This window comes from Schistocerca americana, chromosome X (genome assembly GCF_021461395.2).
Source record: "Schistocerca americana isolate TAMUIC-IGC-003095 chromosome X, iqSchAmer2.1, whole genome shotgun sequence".
NCBI lineage: Eukaryota > Metazoa > Arthropoda > Insecta > Orthoptera > Acrididae > Schistocerca > Schistocerca americana.
The window spans coordinates 109,173,339-109,196,661 of NC_060130.1; positions in this window are offsets into that span (position 1 = coordinate 109,173,339).

Consider the following 23,323-nt stretch of genomic DNA (forward strand, 5'->3'; position numbering starts at 1 on the left):
CTCTCCATGCTACTCTAACCGGGGCAAACCCCTTCATCTCTGAATAACTAGTGCACCCTACATCCTTCTGAATCTGCTTGCTGTATTTATCTCTCGGTCTCGCTCTACGATTTTTAACTCCAACACTTGCCGCCGCGCTGTGTAGCCGCAAGGTCTAGGGCGCCTTGCCACGGTTCACGCGGCTCCCCCGGTCGGAGATTCGAATCCTCCATCGAGCATGGGTGTGTGTGTTTGTCCTTAGGATAATTTAGGTTAAGTAGTGTGTAAGCTTAGGGACTGATGACCTTAACAGTTAAGTCCCATAAGATTTCACACATATTTGAACATTTTTGAACCTCACGGTCTCGGGCGCCTTGCCACGGTTCACGCGGCTCCACCGGTCGGAGATTCGAGTCCTCACTCGGGCATGGATGTGTGTATGGTCCGCAGTCAGTTAGCTTAAGCAAGATTAAGTAGTGTGTAAACCTAGGGACTGATGACTTCAGCAGTTTTGTCCCACAGGAACTTATTTTTCAGAGTTTGTTCTACCAAAAGTGTTGTGGGTTGGCAGGAGAGCCAACACCTTAATAATAGAGGAAGCCGAAAGGCACGCGTTTTAGCTCACGCAGGCTGGCGTGAGGTCTGGAACAGGACAAGGAAATTAGAATTTAGAAAAACGGACGTAGCTGGTTGAATACTTAACTTTAATCCATTAATGGTGAACGTCGCTCTTGACTGTACATTATTCACAGTATCAATAGTAACTGGTAATGACGCCTTGCTAGGTCGTAGCAAATGACGTACCTGAAGGCTATGCTAACTATCGTCTCGGCAAATGAGAGCGTATTTAGTCAGTGAACCATCGCTAGCAAAGTCGGTTGTCCAACTGGGGCGAGTGCTAGGAAGTTTCTCTGGACCTGCCGTGTGGCGGCGCTCGATCTGCAATCACTGATAGTGGCGACACGCTTGTCCGACGTATACTAACGGACCGCGGCCGATTTAAAGGCTACCACCTAGCAAGTGTGGTGTCTGGCGGTGACACCACAAAATTCTTTTCTCCCCAACTTTATTCAGTACCTCCTCTTTAGTTACGTAATCTACGATGATGTAATTAGCTGGTCATCAGCGAATAAACAGGTATTTGTTTGTGTTACATATGTTATTTTGAAACTGGGATGAATTAATAATTTCCACTTTCTGAAGAAGTAGGGGTGAAATTTAATGAAACCGACAAACTGTAGTGATGGATTCCTGATTAGTAATGGAGGAAAAAAGGTCCTCCGAACGTTTGTCCGGAAATGGACGGCGTGCGTACAACAGATACTCCAGGAACACAGTACAGAACTGAATCGAAACAACGTTACAACAGATGTTCAAAGTGGCCTACGTAGGGTTGCAGGTAATAGGAATAGTACCGGTTGTCATGCAGGGTACACATAATCGTACTTTGGCTTACACATTGTTGGCGGGCCACTTTCGTGGAGCTTGTACAAGAGCTTGTCTCAATATCTTGTAGAAACCGGTCCTCCAAATCTGGGATGCCCACAGTATACCGCCTCCTTGCACGTTCGTCTGTCTTAAAGGACCCATATAATCACGCAAACGCGCAAAAAGGGTTTGAAATTTTTGCGTGATGCAGTTGGTGTCTGTGAGGGTACGTGTTTTGGTATAGCCGTGCTGCCTCTTGACCGTTTCCATTAGCCTGTCCCTATACAAACACGACCTCGGCTTGTTCCCGACATGAACACCGGATTATACTGCTGCTTACTGTACGCTGCGTCAGTCGCACAGCCTGAAACACACAAGTAAAACACGGCACGTCGTCAGAGCAACTTTTATTCGTCAGCGCCATATACTGTGGCAACGATGCATTTCAGGACACGTGTTCATAGAATTTTTTTTCTCCATTTACAATCAGGAATCTGTCTTTTCAGTTTGTCGGTTTTATTAATATTAGAAAGCCAGAGGAAAATAAAATACCCTTATTTATCTTCCTCATTTACTTGAATTTTATAAAAATATGTTGAGCCAGTCCTGACCTTTTGTTGTTATATTTTTATATATTTCTTTCAATATGAGAATGATATACTTGTGTTATTCTCGTTGCTCCATTATGTCCATTACGCTCCAGAGAAACTGTCCGCCTATTCGATCAAATTTTACGTAATTTGTCTATGTGCAACATTTTGAGATAGGCTCTTGGCAGCACTTTTCAAAATCGCAACATGTCGTTCCGCTGAATATCACCTAAGACTCCGTGATTTGCGGGACGGTTCTAATGTGTGGGCTACATTGAGTAAATAAGAAACTGATAGAAAGACTGTCGGAAGTGTGGTGCTCGGCACGTGGCAGCAACTGTACGGAGGTTGATTTGACCCGAGGGCGCGGCAGAAGTCCTGCTTATGCGCTGTTGAGGCGGCGCCTGCGGCCGACGTGGAGAGCCCTAGAGCGGGCGCGCCTCATTTCAGACTTCTGTGTACGCTTAATTAAACTACTGGCCGTCCCAAGACTCTGTAATCGGCGCGCGCGGGGAAGGGGGCGAACCAGCTGCGCCAATACTTTATGTCTCGGTAGGTTTTGGTCGCCCTCAAAGGCACGTGGAACAAGAATATGTCTCGCCCCCGCGCACTCTGGGTTAATTAAAACAACTGCCGTCGTGTTCAGTTAATGTCATAGAGATAAGTGGTGACCTTCACACGTGTAGTGACTACCACTAGCTTCAGATGCCGTTAGATGAATGTGCTTTATAAAGATTGGAAAATTTCAATTGTGAATCTGAATTCACCAATTCGCGCCGCTGTGGTCGAGCGGCTCTAGGCGCTTCAGTCCGGAACCGCGCTGCTGGTACCGTCGCAGGTTCGAATCCTGCCTCGGGCATGGATGTGTGTGATGTTCTTAGGTTAGTTACGTTTAAGTAGTTCTAAGTCTAGGTGACTGATGACCTCAGGTGTTACGTCCCACAGTGATTAGAGCCATTTGAACCATTTTTGAGCAACATTCGTGGCATAGCGATCAACACATGCCCAGATGACGACAGTATCGAGACACAAAGTACAAAAGGGTACTGCATTGGCGGATCTGGCATTTGTACTCAGGTGATTCATGTGTAAAGGTTTCCAACGTCATTATGGCCACACGACGGGAATTAACAGACCTTGAACGCGGAATAGTAGTTGGAGCTAGGCGCATACGCCATTCCATTTCGGAAACTTAGGGAATTCAATATTCCGAGATCCACAGTGTCAAGAGTGTACAGAGAATACCTAATTTTAGACATAACTTCTCACCAAGGACAACCCAGTGGCCGAGGGCCTTTACTTAACGACCAAGGGCAGCGGCGTTTGCGTAGAGTTATCAGTGCTAACAGAAAAGCGACACTGAGTGAAATAGTTCCAGAAATCAGTGTGGGACGTAAGACGAAGTGTTCTTTAGGACAGTGCAGCGAAATTTGGCGTTAATGGGCTATGGCAGCAGACGACCAACGCGAGTGCGCTTGCTAACAGCATGACATCGCGTTCAGCGCTTCTTCTGGGCCTGTAACCATGTCGTTCGGACGCTAGAAGACTGGAAAAACGTGGTCTGGTCACATGAAGCCAGATTTCTGTGGCTAAGGTCTGACGGTAGGGTTACAGTGTGGCGAAGGCCCCATGAAGCCATTGATCCAGGTTGTCAACAAGGCACTGTGCTACCTGGTAGGAGCTCCATAATGGTTTTTGTTGTGTTTATGTGAAATGGACTGGGTCCTCTGGTCCATCTGAACCGGCTGTTGATTGGAAATGCTTATGGTCGGCTACTTGAAGGCCATTTGTAGCCATTCATGTTCCCAAACGACGATGCGCCACGTCACTTGGCCGCAGTTGTTAGCGATTGGTTTGACGAACATTATGATCAATTCGAGGGAACTGTTTCGTCACCAAGATCACGCGACATAAATCCTATCGAATATTTATGGGCCATAACCGTGCACAAAATCCTGCACCGGGAATACTTTCGTAATTATGGGTGACTATAGAGGTTATTTCTGCAAGGAACTACCCCGATGACTTGTTGAGTCCTTGCCACGTCGTGTTGTCGTACTACGTTGGGCAATATGAGGTCCGACACGATGTTAGGAGGTATTCCATGACTTTCGTCACTTCAGTGTGGACCAAAACAGTTGTTTTCATACATAAGCTTCAGGAGGTTTCTGAAGATCTGAAAAGTCTCTACACCATTCTGACAGCTATAATAAATGCTGTCAATATCCTTCTGTGGTGTAAGCAGTTGTGTTGCCCCAACTACTGCACAGTCCCAAATGAATCCTACGTCACCCAATGACTTTTTTTTTAAAGGTGCATTTAGTACATCAGTGTAAGAAGTTTCGTTCAGTTCACTTCGAACTAAGAGTAGAGGTTATTAGCTGCTTTTTTTCTTTGCGCAAAAAGGATTTTTTGCGCGAAATTGACACTGTTGGTTTAGTAGCTCGGGTCGCTTTCTTTAAAACTAAATCGGAATTTAGCAGTTCAACGATTTCCTTTCCAGTGACTCCGTAGCTTGCAGGAGGTCGAAGAACGACGTATTTTATTTTATGTGCAAGGTTTTTTGTGCACGATTTGTTTGTTTACTCCTAGTGATACAATTAACATGAAGAGCTCGTGTCGGCGTTTTGCCATTATCAACAGTACATGTGAAGACGGTATAATAAATATAAAATTGTTCCATACTTCTGTGTTTGTCTGTGTCTACATATGGCACCTTACGCTTACGTCTTCGCTGGTATGACGGGGTCCGTATAGCATCTTGGAGCGTATATGTCGGTTGTCTTTTTGTTATGATATGATCGTGTTATTTATACGTCAAAAGTAACTAAACAAGATCACGCAAATAAAAAGTAAACGTGTAAATAACATGGGGTTCCATACCTAGAAATAGACTAACATAGACATAAGGAACGATATTATATCTATTATACCAAATTCACAGGTATACTAGAAGAACGCCGAAACGAGTTCGTCGTGTAACTTGTAACACTACGAGTAAATAAATAAATAGCACATCAAAAGACTTGTACTTAAAAGAAAATTTAACAATTCATATGTGTACATACATTTCATTCCTTGTTTTTTCGTCTACTAGTCTTTCGCTCATGTGTTTTCTATTGACCGTCAGTTAGTGATGCATCTCACTGCAGTAACACCGAAAGTAAAATAAGAAACATGCAGGTGGGAAACAATTACTTTTTAGTTCTCCATACTCTGAGATTTAACCAAGCGCTCTGTCGAACAGCTGTAGGCTCCCACTGACATCACGATTATCAGACTTTAACTTAGCTGAGTATGTGTGGTATACGATGAGGAATCCTTGAGTTCGGCTGCATTACCGACAAGTTTTCTGCACACACTGTACGGAAGTATGTCTCCACGCGTGATTGCAGGACTACAGTGTAGCTATTTATGATGTTATAAAGTGTGTAACCTGTGTAAAATGTGAATAAGGCTTAAATATGCGACCTCTGTTTCGGGGTGACCATTTTACATTTTCTTCTAGTGCGTAAAACCGTTTTCAATCTTTGTATGTTCAACCTTCAAAGGACAAAAATACGAAAGGAAGGAAGGAAGGAAGCTTACAGTTTATCTCACAGGTATCTAGGGAACTAGGTGTATTACATTTGTAAGCAAGACCACTGACGCTCGCCAAGTCTGCAGTGCTCGAATGCAGGTACATGGTTCAAATCTGGATGGTGATAGGAGAGGTGGTGGTATAAATTTCCTGACAGCCATGCTTTGTGCCCATGTTCTTCATTAAATTCTAAGCCTGTCCTCAGTGCTTCATAAAGTCAGGGGATGTGATACAGTTGGTGGTGATCTGGCTGTTGGATGCGGACGTCAAGCTTAGTCCCCTCCTTAGTGCTATTCGAGAGGCGTTGGCTACACGCCGACACTGGATTTCATCCTCTCCCTTCTCTCATAATAATACGACATAAACAACAACACACAATACACACTTCCATTAGAGTCACTTACACTCAACAGATACACTCAAGGCGCTACCCTAATACACCGCTTGGAAAGGGGCCACTGCTCACGAAGGACGAAAAAATTACGAGGTTGGTGGCTGAATTTCTTTCTTTCTTATATCGTGGAATGATGAGGGAAGGATTTGATTGTGGCCTAGTTTAAGGAACCAGTTCAGCATTCGCCTGAAATTAGGGAGTTAAACCATGATAAAACTAATTGCGGATAGGGGGGACTGGGATCCAAACCACTTTCCTCCTAATATACAAGCGCAGTTCGATTAGCAGAACGCGACAGTTGGGATTCCAGTATCGAGAAGCAACAGCGATATTCGTGCATGGCGATAAACCACAAATTCACATAGAAAACTAAAATGGTTTCGACAAATTATACGGAACCCTATCCAGCGTAATTAGAGTTGGTCAGCGTGTAATTAGAAGTAAATGGCCAGATACCTAATTACACGCATTTCATTCGTTAAATGGTTGCCGAGCGTCCGGCGACATAACAGGGATGTTTTAAGTTATGTAATTAGTCATGAAACGAAGAGGATCCCGTTTAAATAAGCGAATGAAGTTGATCGGCGGAGCGCGTACATCGGCGCTCAGTGGATTCAAAATTCATTGGTAGTAGGGAATCCTCTCTGCTTGGATTCTGTGCCGTATTGTTGCGTTCGTTAGCAGAATGGGAGATTGCATCAGCAGTGTTACACATAGAGCTACCCTGGCACGTTTTCATGATCAAGCAACATAGATATCGTACCAGATTCCCACGAATGCTAACCATTAGCTCCTGCTACTCTCTGTTTCGTATATTTTACACGTCCTTGTGCAGAAAATTAGTTTTTCACATAACAGTTCTCTATTGCCAGAAGTAAGGAGCAATTTGCGACAGTATAATAAGGTATGACTGTTTTTTCAGACGTTCAACAGAATAATATGATAAGACTATTATGCTGGTGTACAAACGATAGGTGTTGATTGATGGAATCTCGTAATCAGCCACTTTTCGTACATTTGTTTACCATTTCAACTCATTTAATGCAGTTACAAAATTATTGTTCTTTTATCAACTGCGTTTCGAATGCTCCAGCCTCCTTTAATAGTGCAGTAAATCGTTCGAACTTGTACATGGTCGCAAAGCAGCTTTATGCTTGTTGTCGATGTATTTCGTGTATTATAGATCCAAGAGTTTTGCTTGCAGTTAAAGACGTAAGACGTCCGGAAGGAAATTACTTTTTACATTAATAAAATTCCTAAAATATTTTTTTTATTGTATTATCGATTACATCAACGCACCTGAAACGTCATGTGTCAGGACTACAAGAGAAATTTGTGTTACCTTCTCAATGCAACAATTACTTGTGACAGTGAGATGTATTCGGTGGAATTTCCGATTATATAGCAACGAATAAAGCTATTCGATACGTTGTTGATACGTCATGTAGAAACTGTTCAACTGTGCTGGATACAGAACACATACGAAGGAGGGCAGCACGAATTGTCGGAGGTTTGTCGCGAGAGCGACGCTGACATGCTGAAAATCTCAACTGGCAGATGTTCCAGGAAAGACTTTAAGTATCTCGCAGTACTAACTTACAATTTTTCAAGAAACAGTACCGAATAAGGGATCTAGATGTATACTGTAGCCTTCTATGTATGGACCCCATTGAGACGGCGAAGGTAACATTAGACTAATTACAACGCGCACACTGGCATTTAACGAGTTATTCTCGTTCTTCCCGCGTTTCATGCGCAAATGGAACAAAGAGAAACACTAGGACGTAATAAGATGGGAAGTACCCTGTGTCGCAGTGGTTTGTGAATTATGAGTGTAGACAAAAGTGAACTCGGTATTCAAGCTATTTGCAGATATCACGTTCACTCAATTCTTTTCGTTCGATGGCTTCCAGGATGTGGCTAATGCTTACAGCAATCTCCATTACAGTCATGTATCTTATTAAAAAAAAATTTTTCTCCCGTAGTCCTGAAACACAGATGCAGTGGAATTTGCTGTTGTTGTTGTTTTTGAATGTACGAGCTCTCTTACAAATATTTAAAAAAATATATATTTAAAAGGGCTAAAAACGTTAGTACACTCACTCACTCACTCATTCACTGACTCGTGCTGATCCACACAAGCACTCCATGTCACACGCCGTAAAACAAAGGACAGATAGTAAAAGATAATACACTTGGGAAGAAACCAGGAGGAAAACAGCAGAGTAGATAAAACAACGAAAAAAATGGCTCTGAGCACTATCGGACTTAACATTTCAGGTCATCAGTCCCCTAGAACTTAGAACTACGTAAACCTAACTAACCTAAGGACATCACACACATCCATGCCCGAGGCAGGATTCGAACCTGCGACCGTAGCGGCCGCGCGGTTCCAGACCGAAGCGCCGAGAAACTCTCGGCCAGATAAAACAACGCCACATGGATGTGTGACCGGTTGACCACTTAATAAAAACTTGGTTCAGCTAGTAACCCTGTTAACACATTAAGAACAACTCCCTAAAACTTTTGGGAAGCGAATTGGACAAGTCACAAAAACATTAAACGCCTCACCACTTAAGACAGAGGTCAGATCTACGGGAAAATCCGCCGGTGCCCTCTGGTCCGAAAGAAAACACAGTCTAGAAAAATGTGGCGCACAGTGAATTGCTCGCCACAAGCACCACACATCGGAGGTTCATCGTACCGTATCCAGAAGACATGCGTCAGACGACTGTGGCCTATGCGTAGACGAGTAAGAAGTGCAGTGAGAATTTGGCACTAGATTGGACTAAATAAAGTAAATGCTGCTATCATTGTAATTTATTCATTGAATCAGTTTTACCGTTTCGAGTCTTTAATTTATTGCTGAAATAATAACATTACTCGTAGGGAATAATTTAGTAAAACTCCACTGGGAGCCCCAGAACCTTAGGTGAAAGTAATATAGACAGCAGATAATTGTGAACTGAAGATTTTGAGACAGTACACCAATGGTCGGAAATGAATATTTCCAGCGGTACAACGAACATTCTGTCCGAGGTATATGTTTATAATCTGGTTTTGTTTATGAAGGACATCTACCTGCTGCATCGTAGTTTGTGCGCTACCTTGAAAAATATTACGCATTCATTTGTGAAGAGTCCACAGTGTAGTTGACATCATTTACAGTCCATGACTGGAGGTCGAAGCTACGACAGTACTTGTTAACAGGAACTGGCATCAGCGTATCGTGCAGCACCAAGTAGTGGGCAGAAAAACGAAAATAAGTATCATTCTAAAAGAAAGAAATTTATTGCAGTGAATAGAAACTTTCGAGAAAGTATTTTGTTTAGGCCACAGAGAAGTTCTCGGAAAAGAATTCTTCCCACAACAGAATTTGAAGAAATGGTGTTGCATAGTGTGGGAGAAAACTCATCAATAAGAATCTGTCAACTTGCCCGAAAAATGCACAGTTCGAAGAATACAGGGTCTACAGTGCGGGTGCAGCTGGAATTCCACATTTGTCATAAACAACATGTGCAAGCAATGGGTCCAAATGATTCTTTCGATAGATTATGTTCTAACACATGTGCTGAGATTGGAGGACGTCACATTGAATAACTCAAGCGTTGCTACAAGATGTCAGTTGTTTTATGAATAAGGTACTAAATATTGATTTCCAGCACTTAGTTTCTTATCTCAAAGGATACTGTACAACGTATATAATATTCATCCTCAAGATTTGGGATCCCATGCGTACTGTTCTAGACTAAAGGTATCATACACAGTGAAATGAATTTGATACCCACTTAATTTTTTTACGAGGCCTATTCATAAACTGCACTCCGATTGGCTATTAAAAAATAAACCAATAGCCATAGCTTCATGGCGCTCGGGTGGTTATAAAATGAGATTTTGAAGACCGTATTACAGCAGTCAGCCATCTGTCGCTTTCGTCTGTGTGAAAGGAGCAAGTGATTGAATTAGACCGTATTATTGCGTCTCCCCCGGTTGCGAAGTAATATCTGTCATTCGTTTCCGGCCGAATCAGCGCCGCCGAGATTCGTCGTCGATTGTGTCGTGTGTATGGAGATTGGGTTATGAGTGACGATGATGTAAGGGAGTGAGGGAGTGCAGAATATTGAATGTTGGTCCTGCAGATGTGCATGATGAAAATGGTCAATGAGCACATTCGAAGGTGACCGATGAACTTGTACGACATGTTGGCGCAATTATACGTGCGAGACGCCGGTTCACAATCTTCGAACTTTCTGAAAATGTTCCTCAGATTTCAGGGTCAATCCTATTTAAAATTGTCACATAGAGATTAGGTTACCAGTAGTTTTGTCCACGATGGGTACCAAAGTGTCTAATCGATTTTCACAAAACTGAAGAAATTGGTTCGACCCTGACTTTCCTTCAGCTCTACCTTGAAAGGGTTAGGAGAGGGGGGGGAGGGGGGATTTCTGAACACAATCGTGACTGGGGACAGGACATGGGGGCAGTTGAGAGAGTGGACGCACACTCACTCTCTCAATAACTACAAAACATTCAAGCAGACGTGACAACGCACGGAAAGATGGTCAAAATTTTTTTGGGACAGCACAGCAATTTTTACAACAGATTTCATAAGGTTAACGCATAAAAATACTACGTCATAAGAGATTTTCGTGAGACTCTTAAAAATCTTGGAATGTCAATTTAAAACAAACGGTGCGGAATATCATTCTCCTTCACGGCAGCGCGCGACCACATACTGAAATTCGAGCGAAGGGAAAAAACAAAAGTTTTGGCTGGGAGATTTTTCAACACCCTCCCTAAATTCCGGACTTAGCACCGAGCGCCTTTCATCCCCTCTCGAAGATGAAAGCCTCGCTGGCTACCCTGCACTTCATAACCGACTGTGAGCACAAGAAGGTTGTCAACAGCTGGCTGGAGCCCTCTTTGATGAAGGGATAAAGAATCTGGTGTCACGGTACGACAAATGTTTGAATTTCGATGGCGATATCTAGAGACGTAATGTAAACAGTTAATCACAAATTGCATACTAAAAAATGTAATTTTTGTTTTTAATAGTCAGTCGGATGAATAACCCTCGTATTAATACTTTACATTATACAGGGGTATTCCTAAAACGTTTAAAAGCCTCCGAAACGCTGAGAAAAGTAATTTATTATAAGACACGTGGTGTTGCAAATGTCGAGAAATACCCCGAAAGTGGATGACAGATGTCGAATATGTGGCGTCACCACATGGAGTACCTCGTCGCACATGCCGCGGTTGAGAGTATCGGTGTTTGGCACGTGGTCATCCCAAACTAAGTGAAGGACTCCCGTCGGTGTGCCTCTGGGCTCACGTGCGCCAGTTTATGGCGTGAGGTTCATGGTTAGAGTCTTGTGTCTGACGGGAAATAGTTTCTTATTGCGTTAGACAATTTTTTGTTTACATTGAGGTAAGATATATTATTTTATTCACAGATCTGTCGGTCTCCGCTGGTTTATTGCAAAGTACAGTACAGCAAAATCCTAGTGTGTTACGTCACAAGCAAATAAATATCTGCGTCGTTACCAGTAAACGACCTACATTTTCTTTACTAAATAATGTCTGTACACGAAAAAGGAAAAAAAACAAAAAGAAACAAACGGAAAATAAGAACAGTTTTCACTTGGTTACAGCGAGGACAATAATCTAGAAACTTCTACGTCTACAACCGTTCACATTTACAGAAGGTGTTCGAAATTCGCACCGTTTCTCGGATGCAAGTATTGCATCGCTCAGTCATCCCTCCACACCGAAGACCAAAGGCTGCACGTGCAGCGGGGTACGTCATCTGTTGATGTCACATGTTAAGGATATCTCATCCATTTTTAGAATATTTACCAACGTATGCGACCCCGTGTGTTTTATATTAAATTACTTGTGGAGAACGTAGCACCGTCTACATCGAGATAGGTTGGGGCAGTACGAGCAGCATACGTCCATAGGTCATTTTTTTTTTTTTTTTCGTAAAACATTCCACAGTATGCACTGCTGAAAGGCAGATGGTACTTTTACTTCACTGAAATAAATACGAGAGCGTGCTGAAAAGTAACGCCTCCTAATATTTCAAGTGAAAACCTTTAAAGCTTTTTAAATAAAACAAGCTTTATTAACATTCTACATATTTATTCTTCATGCCTGCATATTTATTTCTGAACATAGTCACCGTGACGTGAACACATTTCTCCCAACGAGAGGCCAGTTTGTTGACAGCGTCGCTGTAGAATGTTTGACTTTCTTGACGGAGTCACAACCGCACCTCTGCTTGCACGCTACATAATTATTAGAATGGAGTCCTCTCTGTGTTCTTTAAGCTTTGGAAACAGATGAAAATAAGTTAGGCCTAGTGGGGACTGTACGGAGCATGATCGATAACAGTGAATCCAAGGCGTCGACTATTGCAGATGTCGCTGCGCCTGATTGTGGTGTGTCATTATCGTGCTGAAGGAGAACTTGTCGAATTAGTGATTTCAGTTTTCAGTGGGTGTCTCACGAACCGACATAGTTACTTCACACACCGCCACGTTGCACGCTACGATTCGGAGCCCTCTAGCAGCTCAGGGTTGTAAGTTGCGTCAGAGAAACGGGAAAGTAATATAAAACATGCAAGAGAATTGTGCATGACATATAATACTTCCACCGGTATTGAGAACAGAATAAAAAGTTCAGATACATTGTTTTTCGTCACGTCCTTGTTAATGGCTGATGTGTGTATCGCAGAAATACATGCTAGTTCGCAGGCAAAGAGGTCTATTGCTTCTTAACCACTGTCAAAAAAAAAAAAAAAAAAAAAAAAAAAAAAAAAAAAAAAAAAAAAAAAAGGTTGAAATGGCTCTGGGCACTATGGGACTTAACTGCTGCGGTCATCAGTCCCCTAGAACTGAGAACTAATTAAACTTAACTAGTCTAAGGACATTACACACATTCATGCCCGAGGCAGGACTCGAACCTGCGACCGTAGCGGTCGCGCGGTTCCAGACTGTAGCGCTTAGAACCGCTCCGTCACTCCGGCCGGCTCACCATTGTCCCTTTCATTACAGGCATGTGCATTTGATAACTGTAAATGCAACTGTAAATGCAGCTGGGTAATCACAGCTCCCAAAAGTATCAGCACCCGTCGTTTGTAAGATTTTAGAGGAGTCAGTATGAATGGGAGAGATATTATTCCCATATTATAGCGCGTCGTCATGAATGCCCGCCGTTCAGACCCGTCGGAATCTTTTTCTAGTCATGCACGTGGATCCAAATGAAATCTACATAAAATATCGCAATGCTACGAAAAACTATGGAAATGGTTATTAATTATAAAATTTTGTGCCAAAAAGTTTTGGTATAATTTTCATTACCAACATTATCATACGAACCCATGCTGAAACTTCATGGGAGACTGTAACTGCGTAGCGGACCGGGACTCGATTTTGTAAGCTTCCGTTTCGCGGGCAGTGCTTCTACGACTGAGCTATCCACGCACGACTCGCGATCCCCCACACAGGTTCACGCCTGCCAGTCCCTGTCTCTTACTTTTCATTCTTCACGGAAGCTCTTCCGCATACCTTGCCAGACTAGCTTTCGAGGAAGAAAGGGCATTCTAAAGAAATTGCTTAGCTACAATCAAGTGGACTGTTACCAGAAAGAGTCTTGCACTCGACATCCGATTAAGCGCTTATTTGAAACTTCCTGACAGCTTAAAACTGTGTGCTGGAACGAAAGCACCAACCGTGAAACTTGCAGTGCCCATACCTCTTTGTGGGTGAATTATATCTGCGTAGGATTCTTTAAACGAATCTCCACCTGGCGTCTACAGTTTCTACGAGTGTTCGTTCCACTTCAGATCAATGGTTCAAATGGCTCTGAGCACTATGGGACTTAACATCTGTGGTCATCAGTCCCCTAGAACTTAGAACTACTTAAACATAACTAACCTAAGGACATCACACACATCCATGCCCGAGGCAGGATTCGAACCTGCGACCGTTGCGGTCACACGGTTCCAGACTGAAGAGCCTAGAACCGCACGGCCACACCGGCCAGCACTTCAGATCGCTCCGGATGTATGCGACTCGTCATTTTACGACTCTTGCTGTTTCCAGTGATTTTTGATCAATGGTGCAATTGTATAGTAACCGATTTTTATGCCTAACTATACGCTATACGTCCAGTATATTTACGCTGAGGGTAAATACCCAGTCGCAGCTCTAAAGTTCAATCTTCTGCAGGTCTAGCAGTATTTCACTAAAATTTTCTACATAAATGTATGATTGCGCTAGCCCCCTTAGGATGTGTGACGGCGGGTTTTTCCTCTACACTCCATCCCGCCCCTCCGCCCTCCCACCCTTTATGATCTAGTCACCAATGGCCTGTAGGAAAATTGATTGTCGATAAAGCTTCGCATGACGTCTAATTTCTCTAATCTCCCCGTCGTAATCGTTTCGCGAGACGTATGTGGGCGGAAGAAAAATGTTGCCTAACTCCACATGGCATCTACACACATAAAAAAGAAAGTTTTCATCACCTCGGTTCCGAGAGTTCCGGAACCTGTACTGAAAATTGGAATACAGATCAACATAAACATCGTTGCCGCTGTTTTTATTGCTCATGAGAACAAAAAATTGTATGTTGTACCACCATACAGCGAGACCTTCTGAGGTAGTGGTCCAGATTGCTGCTCACACCGGTGCCTCTAATACCCACTAGCACGTCCTCTTGCACTGATGCATGCCTGTATTCGTCGTGGCGTACTATCAAAAACTTCATCAAGGCACTGTAGGTCCACATTTTCCCACTCCTCAACGGCGTTTCGACGTAGATCCCTCAGAGTGGTTGGTGGGTCACGCCGTCCATGAACAACCCTTTTCGATCTATCCCAGGCATTTTCGATAGGATTCATGTCTGGAGAACACGCTGTCTACTCTAGTCGAGCGAAGTCGTTATCCTGAAGAAAGTCACTCACAAGATGGGAGCGCGAATTGTCGTCCATGAAGACAAATGCCTCGCCAATATGCTGCCGATATGGTTGCACTGTCGGTCGGAGGATGGCATTCACGTATCGTACAGCCGTTACGGCGCCTTCCATGACCAGCAGCGGCATATGTCGACCCCACACAATGCCACCCCAAAACTGCAGGGAACCTACACCTTGCTCCACTCGCTGGACAGTATGTCTAAGGCGTATAGACTGACCGGGTTGCTTCCAAACACGTCTCCGACGATTGTCTGGTTGAAGGAATATGCGACACTCATCGGTGAAGAGAACGTGATGCCAATCTTGAGCGGTCCATTCGGCATGTTGTTGGGTCCATCTGTACCGCGCTGCATGGTGTCGTGGTTGCAAAGATGGACCTCGCATGGACGTCGAGTGAAGGTGCGCATCATGCAGCCTATTGCGGTCGAACGAATGTTATGTAGGCTCCCTCATTTAGATGAATTACATTTCCTGTAGAGTCTAGCAATGAATTGCGATCTGGCATCTGCTTTTTTTCACAATTTGTTTTATGAGCTCATTCTACTTTAGGTCATTCCAGAGGTATTTTACGGTAGTTAATATTTCTAGCGGTTTGTCGTCCATAGTGTATGGAACTGTAGTAGACCCCTACTGCAAGGAAGTCCCGTATACAATCCATGGTCTGGTCCATTACTCGGTAACCTTGTATTTTTTTTCGCTAAACGACTGTGTGGAACTATCCAGAAATCGAGCAACTCGACATCAGCTTGAGCGCCTTTGTCTATTGCTCTTTCCATCTCATGGACGAACAGCTCTTGCTGAGTTTCGCAAGATTTCTGTTTGTCGAATCTTTGCTGGAAATTATAGACGCGATTTTTGTTCTCCATTAACATCATAATGCGTAAATGGAAGTCAGCGGTACAGCCCTATAATGATGCATATCTGTTACACGACTTTCTTGGACACGGGGATGACCTGCGCTTTTTTCCAAACGCTAGCTGCCCTTCGTTACTCCCTTGACCTACGATAAACTGCCGCTACAAGGGGAGTAAGTCCTGTATCTATGTCTTTAGAGATGCGTTAGTATATCATCCGGTCCAGATGCCTGATCATTGCTATGTGATTTTAGTCGAGATTCTATTCTCCTATCACTTACCTCAGTATTTTTATTATCTCAGTGTTCGAACGATAATTGAAAAGAGGAATTACGAGGGCGTGCTGAAGAGTAATACCAATTTTTTATTTGAAAACTCTTAAGGATTTTTAAATAAAACTGAAGTTATTAACATTCTATACCTCTAATCTCCTACATTTTTGGTGCCCTCTGCCGCCCGAGGTCTCCGAATTGCAGCGTGTAACACGGCGGTGTGTAACGTAACTACGTAGGTGGGTGAGAAACAGCGTGCTGCAATCGAATTTCACAAATTCTAGGAGTTTGTCCACACATAGAGCACGTTCCCTTTCAGCAAGACGATGCTTAGCCACCCACAAGCTTTGCGATATCTGCAACAATCCGACGCTTTGGGTTCACTGTAATCGATCAGTCTCCATACATTCCCGACCTGGCGCCATGCGATCATCATCCGTTTCAAATATTTAAAGGGCAACTTCAAGGACTTCACTTTGATAGTGATGATGCGGTGCAATGAAGTCAAACATTCTACAGTGACCGTATCAACAAACTCGTCTTTCGTCGAGAGAAACGTGTTCACGCCAGTGTGACTATGTTGAGAAATTAATATGCAGACATGAAGAATAAAAATGTAGAATGTTAAAAAACATTTGTTTTGCTTGAAAAACACTAAGAATTTTCACATAAAAATTCGGAGGGATCAGCTAAATATAACCACAGCACGGAGAAGCACCGTTGTGGAGCTACGGCCGTGAAACGACAGCTAATTAGCGACGAGCGTGCAGAAGTTTGTCCGGCAAGCGAACGCATTTGGGTGTGTCTAGCCGAGCAGTTTTCTCCCACTAAGCTGCTACTTTGTTATGTCGTGGTTGTTGTGCCTTAGAATACTTCTAGCGTAGTTTATTTAATAGTCAAGTCTTACACGGTAAACATCGCAGAAAATAATCATCTAACGTAACCAGGAATGGAGAGGAATTTAAAGTTTGCTTAGCTTTGACTGTTCAGCTGTAACCATTACCTTCAGCTTATTTAATGAGTTTCCGCGCTCTTTAACATTAAAGTTATCAGATGGAGGCAATTAGTTTAAATACAGACACTTTTCGCATGCTCGATTGGACGTCCCCTACCCTGCTCTGACTTATCAGTTTGCTTTTTCCACCATGTACTATTTTTTAACATAACCTGCATTAAGTATTACATTTTTGGAGCTGTGTTTTCACTTTTTCAGATACTATGTGTACCGAATTCTACACATAAGAAGTGTTTTACCTCATATTACTACATTCACCATATTCGACGAGTGATTGTATTAGTTTGCAGAGTTTTAGCAGCTGTCCTGAGTTTTCATGTTATATTATCCTTCCACTCTGTTTACTTTTTCTTTGGCACAGCGATGGCAGGTTTTTGTGAGATTTGCATGTGTTGCAACAAGCGCTGGTAGCGATTCACCACTCAACAGGTGAGGCTGCACCAGTAGAGTCCAAGGAGAATACCGTGTACGACAGATGTGCAGTCAGCAGGGGAGAGCAGTAGTGGTGGGGGTTATGTACAGACATTGTAGAGGAAATGCTGAGCGATGGAGGGGAAGTCTGCGTGGCACATCCGTAATCGTTTCCCTAATGTAGTCCACTTCTGACATGTGGATGATGAGTCATGTGAGTATCAGTGTTTCTTCCTTAGTGTGGGGAAGTGCATATCTGCATCGATGTATATCGATATGTGTCGATTACATGTGATTCCACAATTCATTGCTTTGTTTGAGCTCTTATCGATGAGTAATGAATGATAGGAAAGCATAAGTGAAATCTACGCTAGCAAATAGCCCACCCTTTTATAATGGCACTTAGGGCATGGCCGAGCTTAATGTCATCACATTCGACAGTGTCACATTCCCTTGAGCCACCGCCTATCCTCCCATTGATGGCCAAATAATAGCACTGAAAATCACCACAGTAAACAGTTTTTAAAACGGTTATCTACAGGTCGAATGCCACAGCACTAGCATTCAATACAAATCTCTGCTGCATAGATGTCTATTTTGAGGAGGAGGAGATTAGTGTTTAACGTCCCGTCGACAACGAGGTCATTAGAGACGGAGCGCAAGCTCAGGTGAGGGAAGGATGGGGAAGGAAATCGGCCGTGCCCTTTCAAAGGAACCATCCCGGCATTTGCCTGAAGCGATTTAGGGAAATCACGGAAAACCTAAATCAGGATGGCCGGAGACGGGATTGAACCGTCGTCCTCCCGAATGTGAGTCCAGTGTCTAACCACTGCGCCACCTCGCTCGGTCTATTTTGACATCACGCATCTGTGGAGATGATCTGTTACGTCGTCAGTGTGTCTTAAATTAACGTATTCTCCAGGTATTCCCTTGCATTCTTCCGGTAGTAAGGTGGGTGCGAGCTACGAAAGTTTCCATCTGTATGATTCTCGTATTCAGTTAACCCTGCAGTAGGTGCGTGCTGAATCATTAGGTGGTCAGGCACGTGGGGGACTCCTGTTCCCCATTTCTGTTTCTTAATTACCCTTTGCAATAATTATCAAATGTTCTTTAGTTGCTTTTTCTATGTTTTTATATGGATAGGGATGGAAATAAAACACAAATATAAAAAAATATTTCAATAATTTCTTTCAGACAGTTAACACATACGCTTTTCAAATGAGGCGCACACGTTCACCTTTTACATTTATGACATCATTTTCTAGTTGATTTGTCTTAATGCTTTCCACACTCGTAGCAACGTCCTTTGGAACCTTCTCTAGGATTGTCTTGTGGTGTAACTTTAGAATTTATGCGCAGTAGAACACGTGCACCTCGCCGTAATTCAGTGTTTTTTCTAGAACTTCTTAGGGTTCCTGTTAGGTAGAGTATACCGAAAAGTGCTCTTATTCCAGTCTCATCAGTGAATCTAGCATCGCTATGTCTCTGAAATTTGCTTTTAAAATTTCTTACATAAATATTTGTGCAGTTAATTACAATTTTGTAAACACTGCTGTCTAAGAAAAGATCTAATTACTTTCTGAAAGTACTGCTGGTGCTTGCATCTTGGGGCCATGTAGATGAGTTATTATATTCTCTGACCTTGTTCTCACGTTTATTTTAGGAAAAGACTTAGACCATTTTGTTTTACCATCCTTCCAAGATGATAGGAGATACTAGACTCACAGTTCTTATTATTGTATTCATCTGCAGGTTCTTTAGTTTCAGTATCATGATCGCTTTCAATTAATTGATCATCTTCATTTGAATCAGATTCTTCAGAATCAAATACGTCATTTTCATCACTCTCTGCATCTTCTGCGAGCCACCTCATCCACACTTCAGGGTCGGAAGACATATCCACTCTTCTTTTCTTCAGACCTGACATCACTAAAATAAAAAATATTTATGATTGTCAGTTTCTGTAAATTATAGTACATGTTGAAGACTGCGTAAGTAATCACTTTAGTTAACATAGTTATTTTATTCAGATTAATAAAAATTTTAAATGTTGGACTTACAACGACTTAGTATGAAAAATGTTAAAAAAAAGAAGACACCAACCTTAAGAAATTGTTACGTAGATAGGCGCGTGGTGGACAATTGTACCCAACTCACTTCAACGTCCTGCTGCTCTGTGTTTAGCTGTCCAACTGACATTAACTGTAAACGGATCTTCAACAGTGCACCCATTTGAAAGGTATTGAGCGTGGGAACGCTGCAACTTTAAACGTAACGGAAATAATCACAATGTAAAACCGCTGGGTGACAGGTGCACCCCACGCGCCTACTCCAGGGTTCCCAATAGCGACATATATTTGGACATTACACTTAAAATGTTTCATATTTATGGAATATTCTGTCGGCTCTTCGAGGAATATAGACATATTAATAACTTGAATACACAGTATTAATGTTCCACAATAAGATTTGTTTAACAGTTCGTTATGAATCTTAAATAAATGTTACAAACATAACACTATTGGCTTCAGTGCATTTTTATACCTGTTTGGTGACATTGTATACGGTACCTTTGAGCATTTCCAGCCGTACTTTCATTATGTGAGTGACTAATTAGTCCGTTTTGGTTACACTGTCTTGAAGAAGTACCTCTTTAGCTATTCCCACTCACATAAATCTAATGGAGTAAGTTCGCAGACAATGAACTTGAGCAATGTGACCGATCATTCTATCGGGGCATGATGGAATTCGTGGGATGTAGTGTGGAAACAATGTGGCAAGCTGGCAGACAGATGAACCTCCTCTAGAAATAAGATAAACTTATTTTACCCTTGTAGAGCACGGAATTTACAGATTGTATATCACACCGCACTACGCAATTATCGAGGTGCGATACTGAAAATGTGACTCCATGACAGTAAATGGATTTTCGTCAGACCGCCAATATGAGATGATTGTTGTTAATGCTGCTACGCGTGGAATTAGCTTCGTCGGTCAGCTATGTAAACCGATCAGTGGTAAGTAATTATCCATCAACAAAATTGCAGTCTTTAAGCCCTGTCGCCCATCTGACGGTGTTGTATTAGCTAATGATGAAAAGGATACAAATTACGTTGAAGCATTGTACGGCGTATTTCCAAGTGGATCACAGATAAATGGTGAAATTATTTTTGTGCTTGTTGTAAAACTAAGTCCTATGATTGAAAAATTACACCTGCGTTATCCACACTTAACTGAATTATATGTTACTGTGAGCTGTGCACCGATCAGAAGAGTTATTCGGAATACGCGTAAACACACACGAATTCTTTAATGTCAGTGTGGTAATTTCTACAAATTGTATATGAAAGCTGTCTAACAAATATTAAGTGATATATGCAGCAGATGCAAAGACAATTAGTATGTTTTTCGTTGTCCATCTGCGTTGACGATTCTGCAGCTTTAAGCTACATCTATGGGGTCATACGACTACTTAAACCATATCAAATATGCTTGCACGCGTGATCCCTGCGGTTTTAGACATAGTATCCAGGTTGACGGTTCCGTATTATTACACTGACACTGACATTTAACTTTCTTGATAGTCCCGTTTCGCAACAAGTTCTACAAAATGACTTACAGTTTGTGTTCGGAGGGCAGTCAACGTGGGTGGTTCGTGCAGCAATGTTGACCATTGTACTGCGGTGGTGTCTGCCTGGCAAGCAAGTAGACCAGGGTTCGAGTCCCAGCCGGAGCACAAATTTAAATAAATTCTTCTGCTTCGATCATTGACTTGAATGTCTCAGGGAGACATTTAATTATAAGAACTTTAGAGTGAGGAAGCGGAAGAATTTAACTAAATATTATTTAATTCTGGAGGAAAAAAAGGAAGAGGTAAGATAGAATGCGTGAGATTACACCAAGGGTGCCATGCAAGGGCCTCGGTAGTACATATGAAACAGCTCGCCTCTCCTTTGCCTGCTGATTTCTAATCCTAGTGACTGACTGACTATAGGGACGCATCTCTGAACTATCGTGGAGTGGTTGACTTAAAACCTGGCTGCTATGCCATTATATTCTAATGTAATCTAAGTACTTGTGTTGTTTTATGTGTGCGATTAGTGTATTTCACTTCTCGGCCTATTAGTACACATTTCTTCGATTACCAGCCCTGCAGTTTGGTGCGAGTGCTGTTTAACGTATGGTCGCTGCCTGTGCTCCAAAAATACTCCGTGTAATGCGTATAAATATGGCAGTGTCAACCCTTCATGAAATTACGTGTGTAGAGATTTGAGGCAATAATAAGCTTAAAATATCAGTGTAATAGGATTCAGACATTCAGGTCACGGGCGTTAGACATCTTTGCAAAACGATGAGCCCTCAATGAAACTGAAAACATCGCATTGGAGTTGTATTAAATTTTCAACATCCGCTTACGTCAGTTTTTAAACTTGTTACTATTCAGTCTTGAAATATTTTCTGTCACACAAACGAAGCGCACTAGACTATTCCCTTCAACATACACTTCACACCACCTCGGAACCGTTTATGAGCTTGAGGAGTATTCCAGTTGCTTTTTTCTTTTATTTTCTTTGCTGAACATTCCGCAGTTTGATGATTCCCCCTTACTAGAGAGTGTCAACCTGTGGTTTTACAAAATTGGCTCTGAGCGCTATGCGACTTAACTTCTGAGGTCATCAGTCGCCTAGAACTTAGAACTAATTGAACCTAACTAACCTAAGGACATCACACACATCCATGCCCGAGGCAGGATTCGAACCTGCGACCGTAGCGGTCGCTCGGTTCCAGACTGTAGCGCCCAGAACCGCACGGCCACTCCGGCCGGCTTGTGGTTTTACAACAGTGGCATATATGGTACCATCCAACTCAAAAGCATGTAGATAAAATGTATTAAGCACCATTAGAACGTCTGAAACGCAACTGGTACATCATGTTATAAAAGTATGTACACTAGCTGATCATTAGTATCTGGACATCTTTTAGTGGGCAGTAATACGATGTGTGTCCACCTTTAGCCTTCATGAACTGTGGTGGAGACATTCAGTGAGGTGTTTGAATGTCTGTGGAGGAATGGCAACCCATTCTTCCTCAGGGGTAGACACCGGAGAAACAGGTTGAACGCTGGACGCTAGGGTCTGGAGCGAGTTCGACTTTCTGATTCACCCCAGAGGTGTTCCCTAGCGTCCAGGTTGGTCAGTCCATTTCAGGAATGTTATAAGGAATGTACTTCTTTGAAATCATGTAGACGGACGTGCAGTGGCGATATCAATTGGGATAGGATGGAGGCACGTTTCTTGCCGCTGTACAGCAGTATAACTGAGACTCTCTTCATGTGCAGCATACACCCTTCAGTGCTGCTCTGTACGTACCATAATTTTATTTGTTTGGCGAAGCCGACATTGCTACTGATTTTGACTGCACCATCACGTGTAATAGCGTTACATGCGTAATGCAACACGTTTCTACTCAGGTGTGGATATGTTGTTCAGATTTTTATAGTAGTTTTCTGCTTTACATTCGTGTAGCTAGGAGTGTTCTCTAACTTAAGCTATCTCTATGTTCTTATGTTTTTTACGTCTGGAGATGGTCATTACCGACCGAAATTATTAACATTATTACAAATAATTGTGATCTAAGACTGGAATTATAATAAAAGAAATATTATTAGTCCACAATCCATTGCCTCAGATATGCTGCTTTATAACAGGATGCATTGTCGTGCTGACATAAACAGTCATTATGTCCGAACTATTCCTCTTGTTTATGCTGTGCACAACGCTGTAAAATCTTTTTATATCCTTCCGCTATTTCAGTTTTCTT